The following is a 12,719-nucleotide window of genomic DNA, read 5'->3' as shown; positions in this document are numbered from 1 at the left end:
CTAACAGCAATACAACTTATTTTTCAAATGGGAATTTCCAGCTTGTCGACATATGCCTAAATCACAAGACCGGCCTTACACAATACTTTTTTTACCCAATTTTTTTCCATTTTTAACGTCTTCTGTTTAAATGTTTGTTTGGTAAGAGTAAATGTCGCTGTTAATAACAGGTTATCTGAAAGGAAAAAGTAATTAAACTCCCTCCCCTGAAAGTGAGTCCTTTTACCGAATACGCTGGCAGATATTTCTCCCTTTTCCTCTGTCTAGACATGTAGGGCTGGACCACAGCTCACATAGTGGACAAAAGAGTCATACAAGTCTCTGGAGAACTGCAAGGACAAATCCAACATTTTAAACTTCTCTGCTGTTCTCTGGTTTCGCCGCTGATGACCGAGTAAAGTGGTCGAAGGGTGTTTAAGTAAAGCAGCAGTTTACTTCAAAAAAAAAAAACTTCAAAAAATATCACAATATGTGTTAGTGGAGGTCTGTCACACTAATATACTGTGGTAGCCTGGTAATAGTGTTCAGCTACCGTGTAAGTAGCTATCTGAGTTTAACAGCGGCTGAGGGGGAAATTAAACTTCCTTTCCAGCTTTACATTTTTTGATAATAGCCTTTTCCAGAAACCTGCTCCCTCCTGACCTTTGCTTCCACCTGTTATAGTCATGGTCTGCCTCGTGTCACTCACCTTATAACATTGACAACACCATTCCAGTGGGTGTTAATTGCTACATTTACTACACAGTGGCCTGGCTAATAATCCTCCAGGAACGTGAGTGACCCTGGTTTAAACTAGGAGTATAACACTTTGTGGAAGTTAACAACAAGAGATGTGTTTTTGTTTTTCCAGTGCAGCAACACCTATACTCTTAAAAAAGGAAAATGCAGCTATTTTAGCTAAACAGAATCAATTAGTAATGCTGTTTGTTTGTTTTTTTACCTCCCGAGGGAAAATACAATGGCTTGTTTGTTTTTAATGCATGAGAGCAAAAAAGCTAAACGCTAAATGCCGTAATTTGGAAATTATACCAGTACATGCCCATGCTACAGAATTGTTTGGTGACACTGGGAAAAGTAAAAAAATATAGAGATTGTAAATAAGATTCTCTTTTGTTTTTTGATTTACTTTTCCTATTTTGCTTATCCAATATGAATGCTGTTGCATAAACTTCCCTTTTTCTAACCATTGTAGTATGACCCTCCTAGCATATGTAAGGCAAAATTTAAAGTTTTGCCTATTTTTTATGGTTCCTGCATTGCTCAGATCCTGTCCTACCACATAAATGTAATTTTAGTCAGATGTAAGATGGTTGGGAGGCAACATGATCGCATCATAATGTATTATATGCAGTGCTGAACAAATCTATTGTACTATTGTTATAGTAGCTAAATTTGCTACTATAGCTACTATAACAAAATAAGCAATTATGTTGTTGTTGTTGTTTCAAACTAAAACTTACACTGTGGACTATATATAAAGAAGGTAAATAACCTTCTACCAAAGATCACCGGACTTCCCTGAGGAGTCAGAAATTATTCAAGCATAATATTTAACCACTGAAAATATATAGTTTCTGTTCAGGAAGTAATTTAGCATCAAAAAATCAAAAGAAATGTTTTTGTTTTTTTGTTTGCTTTATTGTAAAACAATGCATTTGAAAATTCAGGATTAACAATAATAATTGAATTTTAGGAATAAAAATATTTTTTTAAACTGCACATACTGGTAGATTAATCATTACAGCTGTGGCATAAAGCTGTTATTAGGTCAGAATCAGAATCAGAATCAGAATACTTTATTGATCCCTGGGGGAAATTATTTAGGTGATGGTCTAATAAATTTGTTACATGGTCTATATGATAATATTGAAGTTTTGTTTGTATGAAATTAATTATATATGTACTATACTTTATAGGTGCATAAATACTGAAAATAGGTGGTTGCTAAGCAGCATGACAATGTCATAATGTCTGATATAGATAAGAACCGTCAGAGGGTTAAGATGTATCTGAGTATCAACTTTTGGTTGCTCAAGTCCTGATTGTGTAGGAACAGTTTGCAGACAAACATAGATTTTGTGTATCATAGTTTGATTTCATGATTTCACAAACAAATAATGACAAATAAAGTTTCATTAAGAGTTTTAAATACAGAAAGACCCAAAATATCAGCGACTTGCAAAGCCATCCTCTGAAAATGTCAGCAAGAATGAGACGCATTTGCAGTTTTGTTAAACTGACCGTGCGAGTTAAAAACAAAGTTCATAAGTGTTTTCTTAGTACTTTGGGGGAGAATCACAGAAAAAAATACTACACTGGGAGTTTAATTTTTACAGTACATGATAAAAATCAGCAATTTCTGGGATATGATGTTACAAACTTAAATATCTGTTAAAGTGTCACTTTCAGCAGCTTATAAATTTCATAAACCAACCCCTCTCTGCCAAGAGACTCTCACTATTTTCCTTATCTTGAGTATAACTTGCTCTACTGGCCACATGCTGTCTATGGAGGAAATTAAAATGAAATATACCTCCCTCTCTGGCTCTTTCTCTTCACATGCTCATAAAACAATTTTAAGTGATTGTCATCTTTACGACCCACATGTATTGCTGTAAACAAAATATGTGACTGAATAAATCAGTGCTTAAATATTTAAAGTCCAAGCCTGAAAAGTTTTTTCCTTAAGTTTCTGAAAGTCTGTGCTGTTAGTCAGATATGACTTTTTTTTTATTAAAGCTTTAGTTTCTTAAGTGCGTGTGTGTGATGTTCATGTTGGTCAGGACTACCGTACACTAAATGGGCCTATTCATCCACAACCTCTTCATCCAGATGCTTAATTTGGAGAAAGCTACTGACAGCAAATTTGTTAGAAAAATATTTGGATGTTTATACATCCCTTCAAACACATCATGTTTTAAAAATTCAGCCAGTTCTGCACACGCATGTCAGAAAAAGGAGTAAGGCTTCTTTGCCCAGCCCTCAAATTTCACCCCATCATCCTTATAAGCTCTGTAAATATTCTATGATCCTCATGTTACAGAGATGCAACTCAGAGTCTGTAAACTATAGCCCTACTTTCACCCTAGTATAACTAATACAACAGATGCCTCCTCAGTCATTCAGACAAGCAAACCACTAAACACAAACCTTTAAAACAGAACAATCGCTTCTGAGGTATATTCCCACATTTTTTCCCCATGTGCTGAAAGGAGGACAATAAAAAGACTGAAGCCAGAGATACAAACATTTACATTTGCACAAGTCTTTTTTTACTGATGCAGTGGGACTCTATGCAGTAAGGCTGCCATGGTCCATAAATGTAAATCAACATGGTTTTTCTGAGAAAGAAATATATGGTCCGGTTGTAGCACGGGCCTCTGAGGATTAGCTTTACTGTAGAAGCACCCTGCAAGATGATGCAAGAGCGAAGTAGTCATGTGTTGCAGGCAGTCCACTAATCCACGAGAGACGAGGCCCTGATATAATTCGAGCGAAATCTGGTTTTAAATCATTTCAACTGGAACTTTTCAGCTTTTTCAGTCCCTACGGTAAACGACTTTTAAAGTGCTTTCTTACAGAAGCTCATTGGTTCCTAACTCTCATGTGAGACACCCATGAAGCACTGTACCGCAATCATCTTTAATGCTCAAAATACTCAGAGGAGAAACAAAACTGTTCACAGTGGACCTGTGACCGAATGAAATGAACCAGAAATCTTACACGTACTTGCATGTGTGTGTGCACATACGCTTCTGTGGACGTGTCTGTGCACTCAGGTATCCATTCATACACCGAGTAAATTAATATTCTTTCTTTATTGCCTCTTTTTAGTCTATAGAAATGCTATTATTCGTGCAGAACAATATTGTACATATGTTTGCATACATTGACTTGATTCCATTGTGGATTTAAAGTCCTAATGGCCTGAGTTGAAATCACTGAAGTATTTGGAATCTAAGATTTGATAGAAACAGTTCATGACACAATTGCTGGCGAGCTTTGAGCTCCAGTTACACAGAACAAAGTTTAACAGCTCCGAATCTCCAACCACTGTAACTCTGTGCAAATGGACTGCAAACATTCAAGATACACATCACAGAGGTACTGAACAAATTTGCAGATCAGTGGATGAAATAGCCAGTTCAGCTATTAACAAAACAGGCTACGTTTATGTGCTATTAAGGCCATTTATGTTCAGAGAGATGGAAACAACATGCTGATTAGGTTGACATCACACCGCCCCATTTCAATCTACAGTAAGAGGCAGTGTGTTGAGCCAAGCTGAGAGGAAAATATTCTTACTTTAGATTGGATAATAACATTGCAAATCTGATAAATTCAATCTCACTCACTGCTTATTAGATCTGGTGAATTTAACACTGAATAATGGTCATTTATTTTGACCAGCTGTTTAGGGTGCATTCAAAGGCTGTACATAGTGTTTTAAAAGGAAAAAATCAAAGCATTTTTGCATTGCATACTCTGAGTATTTCACAGATTTTCCATTGTTTTAAAAAATATGCTGTCTGAATATATATGCCACAACAAATTCCTATGCACCTATATGCTATTTTAGAACCACTGATAGTACAGTCCCCATCAAAAGTTTAAGACCAATTGAAAAATGGCTAAAAAATCATATTTTGCATGCTTGGATCTTTACAAGGTTCCAAGTAGAGCTTCAACATGCAACAAGGAGGAAGGAATGGAGGTGAGACAAAAACATTTTTTGAGCATTCAGTTTATTGAAAACAATGCTTAAACTGAAACAGGCTGTTTTATAGCTGATCAAAAGTTTAAGATCACACCTCCCAAAAAAACCTGTAACCCCTCCCAGAAATTAAAGTTCCAAACATGAACTCAGTACTGAGTAGCTTCACCATTACTGTTGATCACTTCAACAATTCGCTGCGGCGTGCTTGATGCAAGCTTTTCCGTGAGGTGAGGAGGAACATTTCTCCAAGCGGTGAAGACGTCTGCACGAAGGGCATCTCCTGTTTGGAACTGTTGTCCGTTTTTGTGAACTTCACTTGCCATCCACCCCCAAAGGTCCAAAAGAGGGATGTTACTCTCCTGGAAGAAGTCCCTTGTCCTGCAGGTATTGTGTCCTGTTGAAAGACCCAGTCGTTACCACACAGACGAGGGCCCTCGGTCATGAAGGATGCTCTCTGCAACATCTGGACATCTGGACGGCCAGCGGCCATTTGAGGCCTCTGCGCCTTCATTGTTCCACTGAAGGAGAAAGCACCCCAGACCATTATGGTGCCCCCTCCACTGTGGTGCATAGAAAACACCTCAGGTGGGATCTGCTTGTCATGCCAGGAACAAACCATCAGGGTTACATTTGTTCTCATCAGAGAATAAAACTTTCTTCCATCTTTCAGTGTCCCATGTTTGGTGCTCTCTTGCAAAGTCCGTCAGATGCCGTCTGATGGTTATTGGGGTGCAATCGGCATCACTACCGGCCTTAATTTGGGTCGAGGATCGTCCAGTGTCTTTACAGGCAGCCAATTTGATCCTCCGGCTCAGTGCTGGTGAAATTTTGGGGGGTTTCCACTTGACCTCTTTATTCTAAAACCCTCAGGATCATTTAAAAAGTTCCAAATGACTGTCTTACTGCATCCCGTCTCAGCAGCGATGGCGTGCTGCAAGACACCCCGCTTATGCAGTTCAACAACCCGACCACATTCAAAAAGGGAACGTTTTTTTGGCCTTTGCCATCAGAACATCATGACAGTGTGACGACCTGACAGAAAATGACAATGAATCCACATTTTTGCACAGATTTGGCCTTTTAAAAGCATGTGGCCCTAAACTTTTTCAAAGTCAAAGTCAAATTCAACTTTATTGTCAATTCTGCCACATGTACAGGACATACAGAGAATAGAAACTTCGTTACTCTCAATCCCTAGATAAAATAGAAAATGAACATTTAAATATAAGAGTGATTAAAAATGCAAGTAAAATATTTTAAAGTAAAAAAAATTAAATAATATAATACAATTTTACATATAACAAGAAAGCTATACAATATACAATATAAGGGTAAATGACATTGAGTGCAAACCAGGCAGAGTAGTGCACTTTTGATCAGCTGTAAAACAGCCTGTTTCTGTTTAAGCGTCGTTTTCAGTAAACTGCAGGCTCAAAAAAATGTGTTTGTCTCACCTCTATTCCTTCTTGTTGCATGTTGACGCTCTACTTGGAACCTTGTTAAGATCCAACCATGCAAAATATGATATTCTGCCATTTTTCAAGTGGTCTTAAACTTTAGTATATTACTGTTGCTTTATTGAAATCCTGTACAGGACTGACAAAACTGTGTATCCATACTGCATTTGCCTGTTCTTTGGTGACTGCGTGTGTATTCCCACGTGTTTGAGCATTCAAAGGAATTCCTGAGGGATGATCCCATAATTAGAGCAGATAGCACAGGAAGTTTATTCAGGTGGCCTTTTTAAACATGACTGTCTACCGTCTCTACTGTATGACAGACAGCCAAGCACAAAAGCCGCAAAGTGAGAGATGGTTTAGGTGTTTTCCACTGATACAAGACTACAAGATTATGCACAAGAATCCTTTTAGGAAATATTGGCTCTCCCAGAACTCTGAATAAACTCTACTAGCAAAAAAAAAAAGATTGCTTTGCAAGCTTTCATTAATTTTATGTGAGTATTACACATAAACATAGCACTCAAATAAAAAAAATTAAAAAAGAAGAACAACAAACATCTGGTTTGAACTTAAACTGCAACAAAATCAAGGCAGCGCACTGGACACCCAAAACAAACTCTCTGGGTCAGAGACGGGAAGCAGATGGCCTTCCTTCACCCTCCATGTGGGATCATATATTCTCTATAAGCCCATTAACACCTACGGTACAGTAGCCATGGTTGCACAGTGTGCGTCAAACCACTGGTGAACATCTTTGATGCAGTCACCATTGTTGCCTTTCTTATTAAATACAAACAAAGTCACACTGAGGCTGGGCGAAGCCATTAGTTGTAAACTCAAGAACAGTGTTAAAACCCAGTTGAAACCATGCGGTTTTAAACTGCCTCCCCTCACCATGTTTTTGGAATCACTTCCAGCTGCTCCACAGCCACTAATGGCACCTTGGGCCCACATTGCTGTTTTAACACTGGCCAAGTCGCAGCCCCCTCCTGCCTGCTAGAAACTAAGGAGGTTTTCAACTACTTGAACAAATGATTTTAGTCCATATTATGAGCAATAAAAAGACGCCCTGCTGAGTGTCCTGAACATTGTGTTCACGCACGTGAATAGATCTTATAATATGTTTACAGTAGCTGTTTTTGTTCCCTCTCTAGATTTAAGTAAGTCCACAAAGATGTTGAGTAATCCAAAGGAAGTCATTAATAAAAAATTGCGAATTGGTGTTAATGTGTTCCTTTGACAGGACAAATAACTTGTATTGAATTATATTAAATGATATCAGGCTACTTTGTTACTCATAAAATACCTGCCAGTCACACAGTCAATTCAACACATGACTGCAATGGCTGTAGGATTTTCTGGTGGTGTTTCACATTCAAAACTGTTAGGCAGTAATGCATTTGAAGTCTAGTTTTATTTACTACAGACAGCTGTATACAGCTGCACAAACAGTCTGTGTTGACTTAATAATGTGGAGAAATCCACTGACGGTCTGTGTGTTTCCAATTTTCTGGCACATTTATGACAGAATTACATGTCCTGAAATAGAGAGTTTAGGGATTGCACCCAAACTGAGATGGTATAGGTTATCTGAGAACAGACATTCAGTGGGCATCGTGCACAGTGAACATAACCCGAGAAGCTGCGGAGAACCAGCATGAGAAAAAATGAAATGTGTGAAATAGCAGAGATATTTGCATTCAGCTTGTGTTTATTTTTGAAGGGATTTCACTCTATTTCTTAGTCTATCAGTGACATCATCTTCGAGAGAGGGCACCTGCAGATAACCTTTACTCTCACACTGCTGTCAGCCACAAACTATGTCAGGGCTTAAAGTTGAAGTTGAAGTTGTGTGTGGTTGGGGGTGGCTGTGGGGCCAGAGGTGAGGAGACAGATGATAGTGATCTGAGAAAAACAAAATTATGAACATTTATTTCAGTATCTAGCAATGGAAATAAGAAACTTAGTTACTGTATTTTTTTTAAGGCTACAGTATACAGTTTCTTTATGTTGAATTGCATGTTACTGACATTTATTTTGGTTACATTTTATTAAAAATGTTTAATTTTTGTTTGTATTGTAATTATAATGGTATTCCCTGAGCAGGAATGAGGTATTGTGTGTTTATCTATGTTTAGCTATGTTTGCTCATTATTAAATGTTCCCAGCATTCCCTAGGAAAACCATTAAACTTAAAGTAAACTAGACTTGTTACTCATCACAATGTGCAAGAATTCAGTACCAAAAATTATCATAAATCATATATTTGCAATTGTCTCCATGTCATTTCGGTGGCTCAGTTAAGTATGCACGAGTAAAACCAGCAAGCTTGACATAAAAATATATGCTCACACGTGCGTATTAATGCATTCACACGTTTATTATTATTTGCCCTGTCTGTAGAATAGAGGCAGAGCTCATCAGTGCATCTCAGTAACTTTTTGTAACAATCATTTTCATGGTCTGAACATACTGGGGCAGAAGCTCATTTAAAAAAAACGTGTCAAGTAACTCGAGTCCATCTATCTGAATGGAGCCAGATTGCCACCACTAGATCAGCAACGGTACTGCAACTTTTTTTCCCCTTTACCTCTTGTACCATCAGTAAAGCACTTTTTGTGTTACAAAGAAACTTTGAAATTAAGAAAGAGACGAGTGTTTGACTTCTTCTGTTTTCCTTTCTCCGTTTCATATATTCCTCTAACAAGAACAATACAAAATAATATCAACTACCAGATGGGGAAAAAAAGTTGTGCTAGAGTGGTACTTTCACAATACATATTTTTTCTAGCTGTGCGCTGTTTGCTTGTCAAGATCATTATGTCAACCTTAGTAAAGTGGAATAACAATGGCTAAATTTGCAGCCAATACTTTTACAAGGTAAATCTTAACAGATGTGTGAGCAAAGGAATGGAAGACTTTCTGAAAGTCTGGAATTTCAAGGACCATAGCAAATTAAGATCAAAACATGAGATAGGGCTTTCCTGTGTGACTACCTGCGTCTTGTTCAATAGACAGAAAACAACGGGTAATGCTGTGGGGAAAGGATTGGATCTTGTCTTTAGGGAGCTTAGAGCGTAAATCTATCCACCATGCAATTTAGTGATCAAGCTTTTGGCAAGTCAATATGTTATGAAACAAGACAAATGTCTTCTTCTGTCAAACATACTTATTTTGAGCAAATAAAAGTATATAGCTTTTGTTGCTTAAGCTTGGCTGTGAATGTGTGTAATGCTTCAATTTGAACAAACCTGGCAAAAAACAAATGAGCAATCTCCATAAAGAGAAAACCGAAATTTGTCGACAAAGCGGTAGAGCTTGGCTTACACTAGTGGTTACAGAACTTTTTTTAAAAAGGCACAAGGTCATTCTGTGACACTGCCTACAACTAGTTCTTGCCAAACCATAAAGGACAGAGCGCAGGGAGGCTCCCAAAGTACAGATTAGCTCATGTTGTCACATACAGGGTCAGTAGGCATGCCATCATCTCATAGTCGGTTTTTTTTAAATATAAAGGTTATATAAAGGTTGACGTCTCCAGGATCAGACAGGCATCCAAAATCACACCGGAGACCAATGGGTGAATTTAAAAAAAGTGGAAACTTCCATCCCAAAAAGGGCCGAACTGCTATAACAGGAAAGTAAGTTTTACTGTGTTGTCCACACTAGATCCAGTGATACAATAATGTGCAATGTGGAAAATCCTGTATGGCTGCTCAAACTAGGCTTAATTTTGAGGTAACACCTTTATTTCTTGTGTATATTAGTCTTTGTTAATTCTGAACTACAGTAAGACATCGTATAAATAACGTTTACTTATTGGTTGACCTTTAAATTCAGAGTTTTAGTCACTGAACATGGTCATGCATACCGCTTTCCTTTGATACAACAGTGGACACAATGTGCTACCTAGTAAGGCTCAAGTTAATGTCTATGAGTTTTGCCAGGACATATTAAAGCTGCCCACTCCAAAACCACAAGCTTCAGCCATAATACAACAGTCTGCTGTAAACCAAGATGTTATGGCAGGCGTGTAGGAAGTGGAGTTGGCTTGCCTAACAGCAGCAACACAAATCGACTTTTAGAGGTAGATTTTTCACATACAGAGTTGTATTTTTTTATTTTTTTTATATCTTTGTTTTGTTTTTGGCTTGGTTTTTGTTTTTTGCATATTTTTCACACTTACATGTTTAAATCATCAAAAAAATTGGATGTTAGAATTTGAGTATTAGACAAAGATAATCCCAGTAAATTTAAAAAATTATTTAATGTATTAACTGAAAAAAAAAAAACCCTACCTGACCCTGGGAAAAAAACCAGCTGCTTTTCATAAAGGAGGATCTATCAGTCTGAAGCTCAAGCAAACCACTTTGTGCCTGCATAAATAAGCATTTCACAAACAGAACTGCTTTGCTGCTCAAGAATATCAAGTGCACTTGGGTTTTGTAGCAGGACAGTGTGACAGTTACTTTATTAACTTAATTAAATCATGGTTTAAAATGGCATTTTGTGTTTTCTTGTTTTATCTTACACAAATAATAAAATTTAAGTATAAAAAAATATGCAAAACGTAGGGTACAAATACTTTCTCAACATATTGTGATGTGCAAACACAAACCATTTCCTCTCCTAAATCTCTGATTGCATATTTTCACCTTCAGGGGTAAAATTTATCAGACCTGGTTCAATCTATGGGTGCACTGAAACCCTCAAGGGTCACAGCTTTGAAAGCGAGGGAGTATTGAATACAAGGCTTCCTCCCTTTGCGATTAATCCCCTATCCAAGCATCGGTATAAACACAAACACACATCGTCTCCATGCAGCTGTTTAAGTTGTGCATTTCCACGATGCAGTAAAAGACGTGGAATCACACCTGTTGGCACCGGCAGCAACGGCCAACTCTGACTGACAACTTCCTTTTGGCCATCATCGCCTCTCAATCGCAGGAGCGCTGTTCAAGCAAACAGTCTATCAGCAGCGGCTTGGAGGGCCCTGCCGTACACCATTAGTATCAACAACCTTTCCACATCTCCGGTGATTACTCGGCAAAAAGCTCTGATTGTTACTAGAAGCTTGTTTATTAGACTGTGAGCCATCAGTTTGGGATAACACTGTGTTTACAATGCTGGGCACAAAGCAGTGCTGTACATGATGCTTGAGCGCAAGTTACACTGTAGAGGAGCCAGCGTATTATCTCGATATACGTATTATCTCGATAGCTCGATATGCGGGCTTGAACATTTAAATGAGGCATACCTTTGGCTCTACTACATCAGCTCAGTCATTTACTGTAGGTGTAAATAATATTAGAAAATATTGTTCCTATTTAGAACATGTGTCCTAATTGTTTAAGGCTAGAAATGAGCCTTGAAAGAAGATATTAATTACACAGCCACATCATTTTTTTCTTGATCGCATCAGGATCCCACAACCATCCATCTATTTGAGAGCCAGGGTGCACTCTGGCCAGATCGCTACTCCATCAAACAGATATATAAGAACCACTTGTTTGTTTTCATATTAGTTGGTTTATGTAATCTGCTGGGAGGAATGGGTCATGTCAGCGATGAGAAATCTAGAGATAAATTGTTATCATAGATTAAGGGGGTATAAGTAAGAAGAAGCATAAATCTCTAAGAGCTCCTCTGAACCAAGAAGACAAATGACATATTTATTTGAAATAGGTCAACAGAATATCAGCAAAGAATGTTATGGCTGACATACGAACACATGAAGACGCTGCCTCCATCTCTGCCCTTCTCTCGCTATTATAGATTAATATACAGTACTGCCTTGCTCTTCAGCAAAGCAGCCAGTATGCTAAACACCACTCTGGCGTGAACTCTGATACCTCATTGCCTGCTTATCTGCACTAAAAACTTAGAGATGGATGATTCTAAAGGGGGATCAAGGCTGTGTGGTAAAGTCATCACACAGTGATGTAAAGCAGGGCCACGCTGAGGCTTCTCCACAAGTTCAAAAGGAAATGAAATACTTATTTGAGTTTTGTTTCACTTTTAACCCCCCCCCCAAGCCTCCTCCTTCCCTTCCATCCTGCCCATTACCAGATTTATTAATGTTATTCTAGACATCATCTGCATAATGTATGTCAGAGATTTATATGGTTGGCCAGACTTTGCTCTGGTGTCAAGGTCTGACAAAGTAAGCCTGACGTAGAGACCTACTAAGCCCTCAGTTTGACCCGAAATATTTGAAAAAAACTTTACCGATGTGTCTAAATGTTCTTAAAATGAGAAACTGTTCAGCTTTTGACTGTGAATCCCACTTGTTTTAACAAAATGGCTAAACAGGGGCAGCTATAGATCAGGAGGAAGAGCAGGTAACGCCTGGTTAAGGCTAAATGACTACTTGAGATTCGCTGGAAAAGCAAGCCAGCTTTCTTTGACCTGAAGGTTAGGGTGTGACTTTAAAGTGGAAACAAATATGTTTACAGTGAGTGCTTTTACGACGCATCGGTTTAAATTGTTTTAGGTTCTGAAGCTAATTTATGACAAAGGGAGTTGTAACCATGCTGAGTGAA

This window comes from Rhamphochromis sp. 'chilingali' (assembly GCF_963969265.1).
Source record: "Rhamphochromis sp. 'chilingali' genome assembly, chromosome: 15".
In the NCBI taxonomy this organism is placed as follows: domain Eukaryota; kingdom Metazoa; phylum Chordata; class Actinopteri; order Cichliformes; family Cichlidae; genus Rhamphochromis; species Rhamphochromis sp. 'chilingali'.
Note: the sequence above shows the minus strand (reverse complement) of the source record.